Raw genomic sequence first — 8206 nt, 5'->3', positions numbered from 1 at the left:
AATATATAAACAAAAATAAATACCTTTGAGTCCAACTCAAGTGAATAGATATTAATATATAAATAAAAGTAGACCTTTGAGTCCAACTCAAGTGAATAGATATATATAATATATAAATAAAAGTAAATACCTTTGAGTCCAACTCAAATGAATATATATATAATATATAAACAAAAATAAATACCTTTGAGTCCAATTCAAGTGAATATACATATATATAATAAAAAAAATATATGTATAATATAAAAAAGTATATATATATATATAATATAAAAAGGAAACACCTTGAGCTTCTCAGGGTTCTCTCTTTCTCTGCAAGGACAGTGTCCAGCACCACTGGACAGGTGGTTCAGGTGCTGTGATCCACAGATGCCAGAGAGCAAAACCTCTCAGAAGGGAGCCAAGGCAACCTTCCCCTGCTCCAGGACAGGCTGTTCTGTTCACAGTGAACAAGTCACATCTCAGACACTTGGAGAGGCTGCTGGCCTGGGGGAATCAGGAGCCACAAAGGCAACAGAGCTTTTTTTTCCATGGAAAAGGACCCTGTAAGACCTGGGGGCCTCTCCTTCCACAGGGAAAACGCCCAGCCTGGTCAGCCCAGGGGGAATCAGAGCAAGCCCAGGGGCTGCACAGCAGTTCTGGCCACCAAATGCTTCCAGGGGCTGGGAACAGCCCCCAGAGAACAGCAGGGACTCCAAACCCCTCCAAAGGCAGGACCCTGCTCTCCCAAGGCAGTGCCAAGGCTGGGAGGGCAGTGCCCAGCATCCCCCATCACCAACCCACCCCAAGCCGGGTGTGCTGCCCTCCGAGCCCGCAGCTCAGGGGCTGGGCCGGTGCTCCAGCCCAGCAAAGCTCGGGAATGCTCTCCCCCCTGCTCCCAGCCCCGCAGGCTGTGGCTCGGGGTGGATCAGCCTCTCCGGAGCGAGGAGGGGACAACCAGCCCGGCTTTCGCCTCCCCGCCCGGCCCCGCTCCGAGCGGGAGCGGCAGCAGCGCATTATTATTAATGCAGCAAATTAGCAGTTGAGCCTCGTTAGCCCCGCTCACGTCACTGCAGCTGCATTAGAGGCTGTCGGAGGGATTATGAATTATTCACACTAATCAGGGCCCTGGCAGCGGGGTCCGGGGGCACAGCCAGGGCAGCGCCCGCAGCTCCTGCTGCAGGAGCAGCCCAGCTGCTCTCCTTTCTGACGAGCGCTTTCCTTGGAGCCGTTGCCATGTCAACACATCTGTCTGGGCCATCCTACTTGTCAAAAGTTTAAGGTAATCTAGCGCAGAAAGGCGAGGAAGGCTCTGAAGTGCTTTAACCCTTCCCCGGGCAGGCAGGGCTCACAGAGCTGCCGGGGGGAAAAACAGAAACAGCAGCCGAATTTCCCCTACCAAAGGATCCACCAACCCCTCTGGATGCAGTAGACTAAAAAAAAGATCACCACACTCCAAGAAAAGCACACACAACCCCCCCAAAACCCTGGATTAGGAGTCCTAGTCCAGCAGCAACCTCCTGGAGCCCGAGGCTCAAACCAGACCCCCAGTGGTGCCCACTCAGCATGTTCTGCACATCCTGCTCTGAACCTCACAAAGAAGGGTCCCCAGATCTCACCCCTCGCTGCTACAAGGCAGAGAAACCACAATCCTCCATTTCCAGCCCCCAGGTAAATCACCTTTTGCCAACACACATCCCTGTGGTGCCAAGCTCCAGTTAAAAGCAAGCAAGACCCTGACCTGCTTCTGGAATCACGTGGCTTTAAAGCTTCACCCTTCCCAGTTTCACACAGGCCCTTAACCTCTAGCTCCAAGGACACTCCTGTGGCCCCAAAACACTTGACCTTGTTTTATTAATGTTTGTTTAAAGTAATCACGTATTTGGAGGGAGGCCAGAGCTCTGATTGGACCGACAGAACAATTTATCCCAAATATTGACGCAGGACAATAACTGGTGCATTTGATACTCCACAGAGCAGGATGGACTCCAAAAGCAAACCCTCTGAGTGCCATTCACTTCATTTCAGCAGTTACAACTAAAACAGGAATTTGGGGGAAGGCTTTCCAAAAGCCACAATCAGGAAAGCTCACACTACATACTTCAAAGAGCCTCCAAAGCCAGGCTGCTCCCTCAACAGGCATTTCTTGAGCTCCAAGAAGCCCCAATAACTCCCTTCTGACCCGCTCAGATGACATGATTTGACCAAGATAAACACACACAGCAACAGCAAGAAAACAAGGGTTCATAAGCAGCTTATCCATGTATCACCCTTGACTCAGAACTGGAGGCTGAGTAAGAAGTACAAAGTGGAAGAAATACCCAGGCATTTCTGTTTTATTTTGAACACGTTGCCTAGAGCCCTGGCATGACATATCCACATTTTTGTCTTTCCCTGGGGTATTTGTCCCAGAATACCAGTCTTTAAAAGGGCTGATTTTTTTGTATCAACAGTTCTTAGAAGCCACAATGGCAATTTTATTTTATTTATTTTAATTTTTTTTTTATTTCTCCAAAAGAATTAATTGTAAACTGCCTAAAAATAAGCCTGGAAGGACTCAGAGAGGGGAAAGCAACGTCAGCTTCTGGCAGCATTTTTACAGCACTCAGTGTACTGAGGAGCCTCCATCATTCCAGCTGGGTCACGGGGAGGGGATGGGGGGAACCTGCTTTCCAGACCCAGAGACCCCCTGCAGTCACTGGGAAAGGTCAGAAATAAAGCAGCCAAGGGGAACAGCCCCACGTTTCACCTGGGAACCAGAAGAACCTGCTGGGAGCTACTTTTAGGAGCTGCTTTTCCACAGCAACCCTCAGCTCTGAAGTCAAGTCAGCTCCCTGAACTGGGGAATCCTGTTTGCCCTGAGCAGGGAGCAAGGGCTGGTGCTGTCTGACTGTAGGATCCCTCCTAGGAGAGGCCAGAAGGGACTCTGCAGCCCGTCCCCAGCCAAGATATGTTCCACACAGGACACAAACACAGCACCACGGGCTGTGGTTACAGGGGGTCACCCGTGCCGAGGTGCCTTTTTCATCCTCTTTGCCCAGCACATCTCACACGAAACAAACACAGCTCCCTGCACCCAAAAGTGTGGCTCCTGCTGTCCTGCCACACCCCAGCCCTCAATCCTGGCAGGCAGTGACCACCAGAGCACCTTTCTGCCCCTTTGGAGCCCTCACCCAGCCAAAAACCCCCCTGCTCCCAGCACACCTCCACCCGAGCATCCAACCCTCTGCACTCCTTGTCTTACCTGCACGGGACCACCGACCCCACAGGGCACAAACCCTCTGCCTGCCTCCAGCTCCACCCGGGGAGCTCCCTCAGGGCACCCAGCTGGGGGCAATTTGGGGCAATTGGGGCAGTTTGGCACCAACCAGGCGTGTGCTGCCCACCTTGGGGGGCCGTGCATGGCCTGGCTGCTGCACCCCTGCAGCTGCTCCAATGGCCAAATTGTGCTCCTGGTCAAATGTCCAAATTGTGTTCCTGGTGCCATGATGATGATGATGATGATGATGATGATGACGATGTTCTTGGTGAACACGAGGCTCTGGGATGGGGCTGGCGTGACCCAAACAGCAGCACAGGGCAGAGCTCTGGGAACAGGCAAGGTAACACAGAAAAAGCCCTTTTTTATGACACTCAGAGTGCTGCTGGCAATGAGGGTTTGGTTCAGAAAATGGGAAAAAGGACAGGCTGTTGCCCCTCCAGGCCATGTTCCTGTGCAAAGGCATCCCCCAAACCAGCAAGGATCTGGGTCCTGGGGGGTTTCAAACACAGCACAGAGCACTCAGTGGGGTTTTTTGGAGTGCAGGCAGCACGGGAAAGGTTAAGGGGCTGGCACTTCATTCAGGCTGTGTCTGCACAGGGAGAAAAATGGCCCAAACATTTCCCAGGAGCAGGGGCAGTGCCAGCCAGGGGCATCTGCCACGGGCACTGCAGCCCCCGGGGGGTGTGGGGTTGATCAGCTGCTGTGTCCTGGTTCCAGCAGTGCCCTTCTCCCTGCTTTGGAAGTGGGTCTCAGTCACAAGGCAGGCGAGGCCAAAGGTTTGCTGGAGGGATTTGCTGTGTCAGAGGTGACCCTGGAGTCTGCAGCAGAGAAATCCGCAATAAAGGATTTTTTTTTCACAAACAGAAGATTAAAAAATCACTGTTTTATTACGAAAGAAAATATCCAAACCCTTCACACCAGCCCTGAGTGGTGTTAAAGTATAACTGGGAAAAATCTGGCTTTTCTTCTTCCTTGGTTGTGAGCACAAGGCCTGAGTCATCAGTGACAAGCTCAGCTGGAGGCACCCAGGGGACTTCCAAGGTCACACAAAAATACCCAGCACTGCTCTGGTGTGGGGTCACCCTGCCTTTCCCTTTGGGAAGACACCAGGTGCACTCACAGAAAGAAACCCCCATCAAAGCCAAGCCCTTCCAGCTCCAGCTGCTGGGATCACACACCAGGACCCACAGTGGGCTGGGCAGGGTTTTATTCCCAAGCACTGCTGTAATTAAACACAGGAGCTGCTCCCTCCCCAGGAATATCAGTCAAGTCCTGCAGAATGATACAGCAACCTTTGACATCTATAATTAAATATGAATAAATATTATAATAGAGTTTTTAATTATAGCATCCATACATACTTAAATCCACTCTTATTTATACCTGCTCATGATTGCTTGTTAATCATACAGCGAGTCAACCTGGAAGCACCTGAAAAATTCCACTTAAGCTCTGTAAATGGTCATTGGCCAAAGGGAAGAATTTATTCCATATATCCAACCTAATTTTCCCTTCTTTCAGCTCAAAAGGTCCTCATTGTGTTGCTCAAATTCAGTCTAATCTAGGCTGTAATGCTCTAAGAGGTTCAGGGAAACACATTCCCGGTGAAGAGACAGAACCACAACAACCTGTCTTTGGGGCTGGGTGAGTTTTAATCCCCTCCTTCCCTTGCAAAGGTACAAACAGTAGCTGAAAAGGCCCCATGATTTTTCACACAGTTTCTAGGATTCTTATCAAGGCTTCCTGGGGTTTATTCTCCCCACTCTCCGCCCCGTGTGGATTGTACTTTGGGCTCCATCAGTGAGGGGTAAGAAATCATGAAATTAAGGGGTTATTAATTATGAAACTGTGATTGGGAATAAACTTCCCAAACCAGTTAAAAGTACAAAGGACAGAAAAGAAACCAACCAAACTACAACTGATGAATTGAGCCACTAAATTACCAACCAGGGAGACGAACCCAGGTGGTACCAAAGCAAGTGAACCCCTTCTTTCCAACTGATTCCTCCTGCCTGAGGCAGAGCCATCCCAGGACTCCTGAGCAAAGACTAATGAGGGCAAACCACCCTTCAAACCAACATGGAGCTCTCTCTGCACACAAGAGCTTTAAATCTTCCTCATCAAGCAGCTCTCCCAGTGGTTATAAATCCCAGGAGAGACACACTCTTGGAACAGGCTCCCTCAGTGAGGAGTCACAAAGCACAAGGGACCATTGGGGATATTTTTTTTGGCTTCAGCTGTGAGGGCATAAAGATGGATTTCACTTGGCTGAGCTGCAGAAAGCAATTAAGGACCAGGCTGCCTTCCCCTGCGAGTGGAGGAGAAAAGTTTCTTGCTGGAGCCAAATAACTTTAACAAATCAAATAATTTGCCAGAGAAGATCTTCAAGCTTCTTGTTAGTGAACCAGAAAGGCAACAGAGACTGCACTGAGGGGCAGGGCAGCAAATGTAATTCCTCTCTGGGAAAAAAAAAAAATGCTTGGGGATTATAGGAAATTGCAGTAATAAGGAAATTAAGTGTCACAATAATTGAAAATAAAGAGAGGACTGCTAGAGCAGGGACTTGCAGTGACAGAGCTCCAGCTACGATGGTGTCACCAAAAATCCACTTCCAACATGGCCAAGGTTGTCTCTCAGGACTTCAGGACTCCCAAAAAACGCTGTTGCTAGAGAGCATCCTTGTCACCATCCCCCCTGGACTTCAAGATTTCACCTCGGGGTTGAATAAACGATCCCGTGGCTTTCCCTTCCCCAACTCCAGCCTTTCCCGGAGCAGATGGGCTGAAACCCACTCCACGCTCAGAGCAGGAGATGCCAACGTGACCTGGGAGCCTCTGGAAGGCTCCCACAAACCTCGGCTTTGCCGAACGCCCACGAGCCACAAACAGGAGCTGCCAGTGTGGGAGACTCTGGGGCAATATTCCAGCAAGGCAGGGGAAACAAATACCAAAACAAGAGAGCAACAGCGTCTTAACAGCTTGCCTGGGAGAGTAAATATTGACTGGCTAGCTGGAAAAAGCCAGCTCATCCTCCTCTTTGGTGAGGGCACGGAGGAGGAGCCCTCCCAAGGCTCACTGGGCTCACAGGACACTGCAGGGAAGTCTCCCAGCAAATATTTTGGGAGGGTGGTGCTGGGTGATTGACCTGGCTCTGTCTGTTCATGGGCAAAGGAGTCCCAGAGCCTGGGATGCCTGCAGCCTCCAGGGAGTAAAGCTGAAATCACACGAGGAATTCCTGTGACAAAAACCACAGAGGGAATTTCCACAACACTTGGGCGAGCAGAGTCAGGTCCTCCAGAGGATGGTCGTGGAGTCAGAACAGATCACCAGGAACAGCAAGTGCTCCAGGAGAGCAGGAAATGAACCCAGCTCCTCTTGGGGAGATGCTGGACACTGCTCTGCCCTCTTTTGTCAAGGAGTCCTCTCAAGGGGTTGAACAGCTTGGGTTTTCCCTCGGCAGAATTCGCTGTCCAAGCACCACCAGCATCTCAGGCAGCTGATGGAGAGGACTGGCCAAAGCTATTTTAGGGCATGGAGACCCAGCACAAAAACACACCGACCATTTCCATCACCCCACTGCCGGGCACAGAGTCCAGGGAAACGCAGCTGGGAACTCAGCAGGAAAAGTCACAGGATGTGCTGACATTCCAGAGGGAGCCCCCTTAACCCTCACACTCTGGGCGAGCTCCCTTCAGCTTTTCTTCCCCTGTGTTCAGGAGAAAACATCTCCCTGCCTGGGTAATGTGGAACATGTGCCGTGGCCAAAATTCCAGGGGGGTTTTATGGTGTGAAAAAAAGAAAAATAAAAAGGGTCCTGCAGTTAGTTCTGCCTCATTCTCCAGATTTTCACAAAATGTAGAAAGCAGACCACCCATTTCTTCCCTAAATTGCTGTTCCCTCTCACCTACCTGTGGCCAAAAGGAGTGAGCAAGGATTGCATCTCATCCTCCCCCATGATCCCCATCTCCAGGCCTGTCATTGCTGGGAAAGACAAGCACAGCCCTGGATTCCACACCAGCTCCCACAAGAGGACAACTATTTATTTTGGACTGCCAGGGAGATAATGTGTTTGTTAGCAAACTCTGCAAGACAGAGGCCAGGGAGCCCTAATGGAGAGGAAGCAATTAATCATCAGTTTTCCGTACAGACATGGATTATCTGTCAATAATTTCTCCTCTGGGGAAAACGAGATCCAGAAATAATCCCAATTAGGCAGGAGGGGTTTAACAATGGGAAGGGACTTGCTGTGACAGGAGGCCCTGGTTTGAGAGCACAGTTCTCACTGACCTTGACCCACTGAGATGCTTTTCCTGGGATGGGCCAGGACACCTGAGGGACTGGTGGGATGCCCACACACAGAGTTTATCTGTATTGCAGCCTGAGACAGCCCCACAGACAGGACCAGCACAGGAAAAGGACTTTAGGGAAGCTGCTGAAACAAGGAGGAACAGCTTCTGGAGCACAGAGGAGGGTGGGAGTTTTAGTCCTGAAAGCCACGGTCTCACCTGCAGCAAAAGCCCCAGTTCCTCCCTCCATCCCCAGGACTCTCATCCCGAAGGACCCCGTCTCTTCCCAGTTCTCCTGGAGCACGATGCCCTCTCCCGGGAGCCTGAGGAAGCGGCTGGAGGAGCGTTTCCCAGCCGGAGGGAGGTTAACCCGGGCTAATTCCCACCGGGGACCCGCTGCCTTGGGGCTGGAAGGGAGGAACAGGGGCTAAAATCCGCTGTCCTGACCCAGCAGAGGTGCCACCCCAACCACCAGCCTGCAGGGGATGCTGGGCAGGAAGCACGAGGAGCTGGAGGATCCCAAAAATGCTTGGAAGCTGAGAGGAAACGATGGAAGCTGAGAGGAAATGAACATGTTTTCTGCAGAGCAAGTCCTCCAGATCTCTCCCTCAGATGCCCCAGCCAACATAATTTGTGCACAGAAGCACAAGTTCTGCTTCCACATGGTTCCACCTCCTGTC

The sequence above is a fragment of the Neopelma chrysocephalum genome, unplaced genomic scaffold (assembly GCF_003984885.1).
Source record: "Neopelma chrysocephalum unplaced genomic scaffold, ASM398488v2 Primary Assembly neopelma1_138, whole genome shotgun sequence".
In the NCBI taxonomy this organism is placed as follows: domain Eukaryota; kingdom Metazoa; phylum Chordata; class Aves; order Passeriformes; family Pipridae; genus Neopelma; species Neopelma chrysocephalum.
The sequence above is the reverse complement of the archived record's forward strand: the minus strand, read 5'-3'. Positions refer to the sequence as shown.